Source organism: Drosophila novamexicana, unplaced genomic scaffold, assembly GCF_003285875.2.
Source record: "Drosophila novamexicana strain 15010-1031.04,08,12 unplaced genomic scaffold, DnovRS2.1 tig00000108-arrow-pilon, whole genome shotgun sequence".
NCBI lineage: Eukaryota > Metazoa > Arthropoda > Insecta > Diptera > Drosophilidae > Drosophila > Drosophila novamexicana.
The window spans coordinates 4,919,562-4,932,360 of NW_020824772.1; positions in this window are offsets into that span (position 1 = coordinate 4,919,562).

A 12,799-nucleotide genomic window follows, 5' to 3' on the forward strand; every position below is an offset into this window, starting at 1 on the left:
CCTAAACAACATGTCTCTTCCGATATTCCTCAGCTCATACGAATTGTTAAGGGTCTCGTCGTAGAAGACTAGATCCATGAGAAAATTGAGAGTTTTACTACTTCATGTGGAGAAACTCAATTGAATAAGTCAATAGACGCTGTTTTTTAAATAGTGACATCTGCTCTGGCAACTAACTACATCAGCAAAAGTTGACCACAGGATGCCTACTGTGTGTTGAGAAACAGGCACACACCCTCGCACACACACACACAACCACAAACGCTGCTTGTTACAGCCAAATCATTTTATACACGCTGCGGGGATTCCTGACCGATTGCAAGCGCCACGTGATATGCTTTGATTTATCCTTCAACAAATTAATGAGGTTTAGAGCAGCTCGCCCAAACAGTCGTCGATTTACCAGCGTCTCTGATGGGCATAAACAACCGAAACAACAGTGCCAGTTACGCTGACTGGAGAACAATGCCAAAAAGTTCAAATCCGGCCAAAAGCTGGCGCACAATTTGAATGTTGCGCACAAATTGAATAAAAGGCCAGCGCCTCAGCTCAAGCTGAAAAAATGCTGGCTGTGATAAAATCATCAGTTTGCCTGCTCTTTCAGTAATGTTTTCCTCTTTTGTTTTTTTTTTGTTTTTTTTTATTTTTGGCATTTTTCCGTTCTGGGATCGACCTCTTAGACGGAGTTAGGGTAGAGTGCGGCGGACAGGCTGAAAATAAATTTTTATTGCACGAGCGAATTCAATAAAATGGGCGTCGGATGGTGCAATGTAGTCGGTTCAGGCAATCGCCCACTTCCTAATTTAATTAGATTTTTATTGCAACGGAGACAAGCGTTGAGAAAGCAAATAAAAGTAAATAGCTAAATGGACAAAAATATATTCAAGGTGCAGCTAGAAATCGGCACATCTGAGGGATTTCATTATTCAGCTTTAATCTATTAAATACACTGCTGTACTTCAGCTTAATTAAAATTGACTGAATGCATTGGCCTTGGAATACGTCAAGGCTTAAATGTATAGGAATGTGTTTCTTAAAGACAGCCAAGCTTCTAAACATTTGCTTCTTGTGGATTTATGAATAATGTGATATTAAAGCGACAAACCTCGCTGTCTAGCTAACTGCAATATATTAACTCCAATTTATGTAAAATACTGAATTTGCAGCATCCTAAAAATTGCCCAACAAAAGCAGCCAAGGGGGCGTGTCCAAAGCGGATAGAGCATTTTATCAAATTTGAATGCATTGACCAAAACGGCGCATTACGCAAACATCATGCGGCCAGATAACCACAGCTAAGTATGACTGTGTGTGGGTGTGTGTGTCTGGCTGTGTGTATTTATGTGCGTGTGAGAGAGAGGGAGAGCGGGTATATTTATGTCTTTATATATGCATGTAGATATATCTGGATGAATTGAATTTAATTTCATGCATTTGCAGTATCAACGCATAAATTATGATAAAAGGCATAAAATATACATGTTCTGGGTAGGGGGAAGAGAGGAGGGGCAACTAAGCCGACTAAATTATGTTGATGACCCGAAAGTGTGGGTGTGTCGGTGACCCATTGGGTTCAAATAATCAACATTAATATTCAAGTCCATTCGCTAGTTTGGGTGTTATGCAAAAACAATGTCAAAGCTCAGCTGCCCCAGATGTTCACTAAATTAGCCTGGCGCAAACACGCACACACGTACACAACATATTTATTGCGGCCCAAACAAAAAAAAGGCAGGTGCAAAGTTCAGCAAATGTTTGTACAGTCTCTGAGGGCCACCTGTTCGCAGTTGTCATATGTAGAATGCCATTGGACATCAGCTAATCCAGCTGAGCGCCAATTTGGCGTACATGTCGTCTGCCTTTTAGCTCTTTTTTTTAGGTTTTTCGTTCTTGCTGTCCGTTTTTCCGCTCATTTGGAACACGAGTTGCCTGGTTACCTGGCCAGGTGTAATTGTGAACATGTCTGTGTGTGCAATTAGCAGATAGCTTTGTGTCTGTGTGTGTGTGTGTGTCGGCAGAGCCAAAGTCCCGGCCGACTATTTTGCTTCCATTAATATGCCGTTTGCAGGCGGGCCATTGGATGCAGCTTGTAGTCACTTTATAGCCAACTCAGGGACAAAAAAAAAGAAAATTGTGTATAAAGCGCTTTGCAAACTAATTGAAAACACTTCAAAGGAAACGATCGTATCAATTGCACAAGCCAATTCGCTGAGCATCCAGTTGCCAAATGTAAACCGAACAAGCGGCAAATTATTTGGCAGTCGCTGTAACAAGGAAAACTCTTGTTTATTCCTTTCACGCTTGCCTAACTAATATGCAGGAGTAATTAGTGAAAGCTCTCAGCTTTAAAAATATGTATGTGTATTCATGTCGCCTAGGCTGAAAATGATGGCATGAAAAGTCTTTAGCTTTTATTTCAAAAATCTTTTATTTCATATGACCAAATGTCCTACATAGCCTGGTCGCCTAGCCGGTCAGGCGTTGAAATTGTGATATCCAGACACCCTCTCTCGCACACACACACACACACACACACACAGTGATTTGTAGTAGTATAAATGTGTTCTGTATTCAGGTGGACGACCATATCGAACCCTCAACAATAAGTTGATAAAATGCCTTTCATTTTCCCTTTGTGTGTTCCTTCTGCCTGCTACAAAATCAATTTACAACGGAAGTTTGCTTGCATAACCCTTGAGACACGTAATCCTGTTTATATGTTTGTATGGCCATGTCTGCACGAGTCTATCCCACACGTTTGCCTTACATACATACATGCCTATGTATATAGATATATATATTAGATACGTGTGTGTATGTGCGTGCGCGCCTCCCTTGGCATTTTGCAAAATAGTATCACAGGTAGATTCTGAATGTCTAAGGACAATGTCGGCATATCCTGCGCCTCAACATTGTTGTGGACTAGTTGCAGTTTTCGCATATCGATCACATTGTCTTTTGGGACAGCACGTGACCCAATGCCACAAGCATGCTCATCTGCCCTGTGTGCTTGTGTGTTTTTGTGTGTGTGTGCCTTTGAATTTGTAAGTGATTCGATTGCAGTTTATAATTGCTTCATGCCTGCCAGTATTTATTTGCCCTGGTTTGCTCTTCTTGTGCTGGCAACATTTTCATAAATATTTAGCAGAAGCTCTGATTGCTTCTGATGTATTTACCCTTTCTTCTTATTTGTAATTTCGTTAGTTTATTTTTAGGCACAAATACTTGACTACTTTAAAAAATAAACAAGTGTGAAAAGTCCCTGTGTTGCGCCAAAAACATTTCCCTTATTTTACTCCCCAAGAAATGTTTACTCACTGTTGCTAGCTTATGACTTTTCGCTCAATAATAATAATATGATTGTTATGTAAGATATTCAATATTGTTAGTTTTTTATATAAATATATTTCCTTCCTTAGCCATCTTGAAAAATATAAATGCTTTGTATCTGTTACTTGCTTTCAGCAATGGTAACAAGTATCATTGGGTTGATTAAAACTGTCAAGTACATTATCCTTGATGGCTTGCAAGCTTCTTGATAAGTTTAATAAGTTGTGTGTAAAAGATTAAGGCCAATAATAAATTTAAATTAATCTTCTTCTCTTGCTTTTAGTCCGATTTATTTACTTGCATACACAGAATAGAGCGACCTAATTATTTGCACTTGCAAAGAGTTCAAAGTTGTTACAAAAATCAAGAAGAATGTAATTTATAAAGTATTTTCCAAGTCACACGCTGTCAACTTCAAGCTCTTATCCGAGCGACAGAAACTTGGAAATGATATAACGAACTTTAAAACGCCAAATGCATTTAAAGGCCAAACACTAAGAGGAAACAATATGTTTCAGTTTTAACTCATTTGGCGGCAACTTACGCTCACCTGTAGCCTAGAATTATTATCAGCGAAAAAGTGAAATATGTAAAATGATTATTCGAACGCTGCAAGTGCTGATTGGGCTGGCTGAGTGACTTTTGGACTGGTTAGTTGGCTGAGTAAATTAGATTAAAGACACCGAAAGCCACTCAAAGTCTACTTGACTGCGTTGGCCGATTCTTGGCCAGACTGCCGCTAAAAGTTTCTCAAAGTTTGTGAGCAACAACTCATTGTTGAACGAAGTGGATATACGTTCAGCTAGCGCACCTTTTGTGCAGCCTGCAGTCAAAGTTGCCTCGCCCAGGGGCTTAGCAACATTGCGCCAATTCAATTGATTTGCATTTGAAGTGCAATGCGTTTAAGCGCTGCACAAATACAACTAATGCAATGCATGCCTCAAGAACTTGGCTAAGTGATTTTGTAGAGTTCTTCAGTAATGAAACTATATGCAAGTGCGCATATCTCCCTCTCGCTCTCTGTTTTATCCTCCCTTTTTAGAGTTACTCTTTTTGTCTGTAATTAAACTGATTGATTTTTTGGATTTGGCCATACTTTTGTGCTTGCCATGCACTTATAGCCGGGGCTTTTTTTGCTGTTTGTTTGGTTCTTTGGATTTCAAATGGCTTACCAAACATTTGGCGAACCGACTTGAAGCCCAAACACCGACCAAACAGATTCTGGTCGAGCTGCCAGAGTCCGGTCATTATTTATGCGGCTCTGTTTTTCAACAATTTTATTGGCATTTTCAGTTTGCGTAACAAGTTTGGCTAATTTATTACAATGGATGCCTCGTAAATTGCGAGGCCGCGTCCGTTCCGTGCCCCAACTGACACTCGCTGAGCAATGAGCATGTTAATGCCCAAAATTTATACGCATCTCCCGCGCAATACGGCAAACAACTCACGCTTCTCAATTTAATTTATATGGCATACTTCAGGGCGTCTGCCGCAATGAGCGAGACTTTCGAATGTGCGCGCACTGCATAATCCTGCCTAATTAGCTTCAATTGTCGCTGTCATAAAACGCATCCTTGTGGGCCACTTCAACGCTCCATTAACAAACAAGGCATTTTGTCAATCCTGGCAGGTGGCTGAAGCAGCGGCTCATTGGCAAATTAATTAGCTGTCAATTTGGTGAAAAGTTTCATTTGGACTGGTCACAAAGTTTAATTACGTTTCCGTTTATGTCTGAAGAGCTAAGCTTATTAGAATATATAAAGGTGTGTGTGTATGCTTTTCTCTGTGTGTGAATACCTCAAATTATATTTTCAACTCAACTCTCAACTAATTCCAAAGTAAACACGCAACGAGCCAAGACCTGGCCACCTGCTGCGCAACTACTTGACATTTTTGGAAGGCTTTAGCAAACTTTAAATGCACCAAATTTTATAAAGGCAGCTTGCGATATTTATTTAAATATATATTCTGTAGAATGCACTTGACTGTTATGTGGTAGTCAAGTTACACACTGCAGTATCAGTATTTAATTATTTTTTAAATTAAAGTGCAAATCTAGCACAGAGCTTGAACTATTAATTTCTGAAATATTTCTGTAAACGTTAAATTAATTTTAATGTGAATAAATGGTAATCGTATATTAGAGTTTATACCAGTTATATGTTACCAAGTTAAAAGCTTAATACATAAATATTAAGATTATGTTAAGCAAACAAATATTTTAATTGGAATTGCAGGTGGTATCTTAATAATTATGATAATAATAATCATCGTACGCCCATATCTTAAAGAAACATCTGGCATGTGTCTTTAACCCAAAATAAGTGAACTCTCACATAAATATGCACAGTCTAATCTATTGTTAGTAAAAACTTTTTTGACACCTTGTCTTTGTCAGCTCAGCCATAGATACATAGATACATACATATATAGCCAGTCCAATTTATATATAGATGCTGGTTAGAAATTGTCCTCACGTTTTATTCCCTTCGATGTGCGCGTATAAATCAGCCGAGGCGAGTGCCTTAGACTTCTGCCATTCAGTATATAAGGATGTATAAGTAGGGCAATCAGTTTGAGTGCTTTTGCACATACATATATTGAATAGCCTTCCAACATTTGAAAGCAAATAAATTGCATTTACTTTAAGACTCAACACATGAGCAAGGTATTAATTATTATGTGAAAAAAGGACAATTTCGAAAAGCAATTTTGTATGCTTTTGTTGTTGTTGCATTGCAATAATAACTGCTCTCTTTGATGGTGGTATAAATATGAGAATGTTGTGCAAATGGATTTCCATAAATAATGGCAACGAATTCGACTTCCTTTCAACAACAACTTCCGCTGGCTTTGGCTGCTGCCATTTGAAAAAAGAAAAAATAAAAAAAATATATATATATAGAAAAGGCAAAAGCGCATTTCCGTTTGCTGCTTGTTGCTGCCAGCATATCAGTTGACAATTGGCCATAAGAAATGCAGTGCGCTTGCAGCTAACGAGCACACACACATGCACACACTCACACACATGTTGTTGCGGACAGGGACTCAAATGCACAAAGTGATATTTGCCGAGTCCTTGTTGCAGCTGCAATGCCATCAAAAATGTATGAATTTGTTGATTTGACGGAAGTAAATATTTGGCTAACGGATGTGCTTGTGTCGAGTCATCGTCGTAAATGCTGTCGAGCTGCTGTCGGGCTAAGCGCACTATAAAAAATTGATTAGTTCGCCGAGAGCAATGCAAAGATGTCATTCCAAATTGGAATTTCATTAAAGAAACTATGCCCGAAGCTTAGGCCAACATATCGTGCAATAGTGCTATGCAGCAATCTATATTTATATGCATGTATGCACATGCGTGTGCGTGTGTGATGTTAATGTAAATGTTATCAGCTTCAGAATGTATCTATGATTCAATGATTTGGGTCTCTGGCCACGGGGCTTATGGGTTTGGGGCGAATGCAATCTATGACGCGCTTGAAACGCGTGCCCAATCTCAAAAGTGGCATATTCAAATCGTGCAACATTTTAGCATGTTGCAGTTGCATGATGTGTGCGTGATGTGTGTGTTGGTTTGCATTAACGCACGGACAAACACCAAAAATGGCTGCCATTGCGGCTGTCGCTGTGTACGCGTCTATGTCTGTGTGTGTGTGTGTGTATGTGTGTGTGTGCTGCTCAACTAAGCATATCGACGTCAATAAATCATCCAATAATGCGCTGATGCTGCTGCACAGCGTAAACGGCGCCGTTTGCGGCAGCACTCTACTAATGTGGGTATGACAAGTGGGGGGGTGGGGGAGCTGCAAGTCTGCTAGCTAGCTAGCATGTCTTTTGCCATTTCCGGAGTTACGTACGAGCTGCTGTTGTTAGCTGAGTGCTTTTTAACTTGGGCGGTGGCAATCGCTGTCAGAGTCGTAGCTGGCGCTGCCGGAGTTGCAATCTCAGCCTCTGTGGCTGTGGCGCACTTATGTTTGCAGATTGTCAGCATAAAATGCAAGAGGAGCATTTCACAGATTGAATTTTATTCGGTTGCGGTTATTTCGAGCCATTACGAGTGGCCTTTATGTACGTATGCGTTTCTGCGTGTGGCTGTGGGTGCACGAGTGCATGCATCAATTTACTAAATTAAGCTTAGTATGTTCTCTGCTTGGCAAACTTAAAACGCTTTTCCTGTTAAGTGGCTGCCATTTGTTGAGCTGCATATTCTCGCGTCAATTTTGTTTGGTTAACCCCCTCGCAGAGCATACCCCACGAGTCCTAACTGTTTGCGCCACAAAGTTAATCAGATTATTTGTTGTTGTTTTTTTTTTTCAGCTGTACCGCTGTTGTGTTCTGATGGCGCACACTGTGCGGCAGTTGGTGGCACCTCGCGCAACAGCTAATCAATTCACTTTTAATGTGACATTTGCAACAAACTATGAAGGCGGCGTAGCATCTGCTCCTGCTGCTTATGCTGCCACCTTTCAGCAGCTAAGCTCAGTCGTGTGAAAAATAGTTTCGTTATGGCAGCCACGCACACTTATTCCCGACTCTGCCTTCCCGAGAGGCGTCTAGCAAATGACGTTACTTAACGCTGCTCCATCGACATTAATGCGATTTTAATGCGCTGATTTGATTGAAGCCAATTGACAGTTTGCTCTTTTGCTCTCTGCAAACAGGCGGAAGAGCTGCTCGTGAAGACAGCACGACCCAAAGACCGATAAAGGCAATGCACAATTTATATTCAAATGGTAAATGGAAAATATAAAATTTGGTTCAGTTTTTTTTTTTTTTTTTTTTGCGGAAATTGCAATTTCCCATGCCCAATCCTTAAGTTGTCTGTTATAACTTTGTGTCCGGCGCGGATTTGTACAAATTTTCTGTGTTTAAGGTGGCGATGCATCTTTAATATCGTCTTATCTCTATATATAAAGCTGTTCGTCCTGACTGACTGACTGATTGATGATCAACGCATATTTACATTTTTTTATGTAACAAGCATTGTGCCTAATCAGTTGTCATCGTGTAGCTTTGCTTTTAACTTGTTACCATTTTCACATAAGATGTAGCTACAAAGCAATCTTTACAATGAAGTGACAGTATTTTATATCCCCATTCACCAACTTAACTTTCCTTTGTATTTAGCCAGATGGTGCGTTTGCATCTATGGCATCGATTAGCCTAGTTATGTAAGATAAGTTTTGCTGCATTCTGGTCATCAGAGTCAAAAGGCCATACACAGAGTCAGCTGCATATCAAATTTGGGACCAGTCAGCCTGGCCGGCAATCATCCGAGGACATTTTGCAAATTCTGTTCGTCCATCTCTAATTAACCTTTGCAGCAGGCTGGTGCTTCTTTGCAAATTCGACGTGCACATGGCATATGCGAGCAGACCCACATCTGCACACACACACATATATAGGATTAACCAGCTTATGGACACCAAAAAGGTGAACTAACCGCTTGTCCCAGAAATTGACAGCGTGGCCTGCTCAACGTTTAATTAGAGTAATTAAAACCAGACAAGCGATGCATTAATAAGCTGCAGCCAGCAGGCAACCTGTTCGCCTGACCGTTTGCTCTGACCTGCAATGTGTTTGGACATTTATGCAAATCAAGTCAGGACGAAGGCGGCATGTTTGAACTACACTAAATGCCAAATCTGCGTTTTGAACTGCAGAGAGTAAAATTTATGCATAGCCAACAACAGGATGCTCGAGCTTTATACAGTGAAGTCTGCCTTTGTTGCACCGTCATTAATAAGTATAATAATTAAAATTTGAGATTTGCATTTACAAATCCATTTGCTCTCGACTCAGCTTTCTGGCATGCATATCAGTCTGTGGTAATTATATATATATTTTATGCATATCATTAGCTTGCATGGGCAATGAGTGCACTTTGGAACGATGAAGACAGGGTAGCAGCTGAAGCTGGAGACGGTGCCAGAGCTGCAGCTGTCTTTGCTGCTGGTGCTGCATATTTTATAAGGCCAAAGGCAATTGGCTTTTTAAATATTGCGACTCGTTTTCAATTTCTCAGCAGCAATTCCATTTGCATTTTTGCCTTTGACATTATTGTCAGCCCCACTCTATTGACATGGGACTGTAAGGGAACTGTCCATCCGTTCCAGCAAAGCAAGTAGCCGTACTCAGTCCGGCTATGAATTTCCGCTTCCGGTACCATGCGACACGCTTTGCCCGGGCACTCAAGTGTAAAAAGTGCCTTTCAAGTTATTTTCCTGTTTCTATTTTGCCATCTTCGTTTTCTTCCGCTTCGGTTCCTCTGCCACTGCCACTGCCACTGCTTCTGATTCTGCTGCTTCTGTATCTAAATCTGTATCTGTCTTTGTCAGAGTTGCCTTTGTTTCGAGTTTTTTCTTGATTAGAATTTTATACTCATGAATTTTCATTTCCGTTGTGGAATTTTTTACATTGGCAATGCTTATCTGTTGTCATTGAATTCCTTAGAGCTGTGTCGATAAACAACAACCAAACGGGCCAAAATAAATAAATATACAAATGCAGTGTCCAATGCGCAATTGAAAATATGTGCCTGCATCTACATAAATATAGTATATTCATTTGTTTGGTTGAGTGTGAGTCTGTCTGGCGACTTAATGCACATTTCGAATAACCAGCCAGTTGTTGACCTGATTACAGAGTCTCTTCTATCCATCCTGCAGCGGAGAGTTGCAGCGATTGCTATTAATTTACCGACATTTTAATTAATAGAACCCTCTTCTTCCTTTCATTTTCCAATAATTACAATTTGTAATGCTATCCATTATGTGAGTCATACTCAAGCCTCTGGCATTCTTAAACTTAATTTTGTGTTTAACATAAAACAAGATTAATTATGTGAATTGTATTAAATATTTGCGAGAGGAACCCAAAACTTAATTAAATATTATGATTTTACTTTGCAGGGGCTTTAAAAAGAAAGTTGTACGTCTATAATATATGTAAATACTGAAATTGTTGCAAATATTTCCAGTATCTTAAATAGCTGAATGTCTAAACTATTTTAACTGGATTCACCTTTTAGGTGCATAACTACTTAGAATGTTCAGCTGCTTGCAATGGTTCCTCCACGCAGTTACAATATTCGACACTTACAGTCAGATGTCGGGAATAGTACTTAGTCTTGTGCAAGTTTCATTAGATTTTCATAAATGTTCTCCATTTGGATTGCCGCACTTACACTCAATTGGCTGCGCATCCAGTTGAATCAGTTTCTATTTGCCTAGGCCATGGAGACGACATGCACAGATGGCAGGCGGTGTGTCGTCGCATCGATGACGACAAATTCAGGCATTGTTTTGTACCACCTCGCACACTCACTTACATACACAAAAACATTTTCTCACATATGGAGGCGATCAACGTTGAGTGAGCAAAAACAAAGGCAAATGCAAGGCAAAAAAACTCGATATGCTAACAAAATGTCTGGCACAAAATTAACAAGTCGCTGTTGTTGTAGTACGGGGGTAGTTGAATGCTGCGGCCAAGAGTAAAGATAGCATATTATCCCCAGGCTTATGTGCAGCTAGATGTATACGTATATAAGTATGTATCTTAGTCCCTTTCTTTCCATTTCTTTGTTACACCCAGTATGCAATGAAATTCAGTAAGGTCGTGCCAATGTATGAAGAAGGAGTTGATGAACTGAATAACTATATATGGCAGTGATTCGTCTTTTATCTGATGGGCGATAACTTGGTTTTCATCAAAAAAAATATATATATGTAAGAATTGGCCACACTCTTTTAAAGCAAATTTAATTAATCTTTTCGTAACTGATAAATTTTAATTAACTTTGGTTTACTCAGGATATTTATGATTATATGCCATACTACTACTTAAAGGGTATTTAAACTTCGACACTCTAAAGTCTGCCAGCTTTAGCAGTCAACACAAAGTCGAACAATTTAATTACAACGATTGACAGACGGACAAACTGACAGACAGACTAATCGCCGCTGACAAAGGCTTTTGCGTGAAATAGTTAAGCGGCGCTAAGATTATTATTGCATTATAATGAAATGCAGCACATGTTGCACACCATGCTGGAAGTGAACGAAACCTGTGATAATTCAAATAATGATGACGCCCAGCTGCAGCATCAGAGCAAAGCAGACAAGCAGCCGCAACCACATTGCAACATCCGCCGCTGCATCCGTCTGACGGGCAATGCAAAAGCACTTTATTTAAGTGAGTCCCACATGAATAGCACTTGGCTGGCTAGCGAGCGGGTGGAATGCCATAGTCGTTGGTGGATGGGTGGTTGAGTTTTGTATTTGTAACACTTCTTTGCAGTTTTTTTTATTTATTCACTGTCTTTCTAAAGCATGCATATGCACAGGCAACCCTTTAGCATAGCTGGTGTCGTAGCCACAGCTGTACCCCACTCAAACTCAATCTTATCTATATGTGTGGTACACTCAGAGAAAGACATTGCAGAACAACGAAATTTGTGAAATATGGAAAATGTTGTTGTTTTTATAACTTTCTCAATGCTCTAAAGATCTTCCTGGCTCCATGAAACAACATTCAAATATTTCAAAATTTATTTAAGAAAAAGTAAATTAAGCATTTGAGATTTATTTAGTTATCAAAGTAAATTCAGTTGTTTTTAAATTTAGATTAGTTGGAACCCGTATTTTTAATGTAAGTAATATTATCGCAGCAATACTTTCTGAAATATATACCTTTTATAACTACGAACCTCAACATATATATATTTTTTTTCGAGTGTACTTTTGCATGTGTGCATGCACTTATACGCCGACGTCAAGTGCCTTTGGCAGCAGTTGTTTGGCAGGTCTGTGGCTTCGGCTTTGGCCGTGGCAGCCTGCGCTGCGCTTGCCTTATTATATGGAGTTGGCTGTTTCTCTTATTGCATCAGGCCAGGCGAAAGGCAGATAGATAAATAATCGCTTTAAAGCTTGCGAGCTGCCAAAGCGATTCGATTTAGACTGCAAATTTCGTATTATAATCATTTTAGATGCATTGAAAATGCTCAATCACTCAACCAATGTGCATTGTCAGATTTAATTTGTAAAACATAATTCATAAGCTTTATGAAGGCCTACTGTGCAGTTGGTCAACTGGCCCAAAGTCAACTGGCTGGGTCGACTAACATGAAGGCAGTTGCTGCAATTTATGACCAGTGGGCCATTAAACGAAATTGTAATGAAAATGAAAATAATTTACCTTTTAGTAATTTGAAAATTTTAATTAAATGCTATTTCTGGCAGCTGCCAGCTTGTATAATCTCAGTTGTAGGAGTGCAAGGCTCAGCTTGCCGCTGGGCGCCATGTGTAACTGCATCAACGCACATTTGCATTCGGGCCAGGCCTGTTTAGATAATGTCCTACGCACAAGAGGCGGCTGAGAGCAGCCCAGTCAAACATGGCAATAATAGAGCACACACACACGTTCACACGCACACTTTCAAACTGCACATATACTTGCGTAGGGT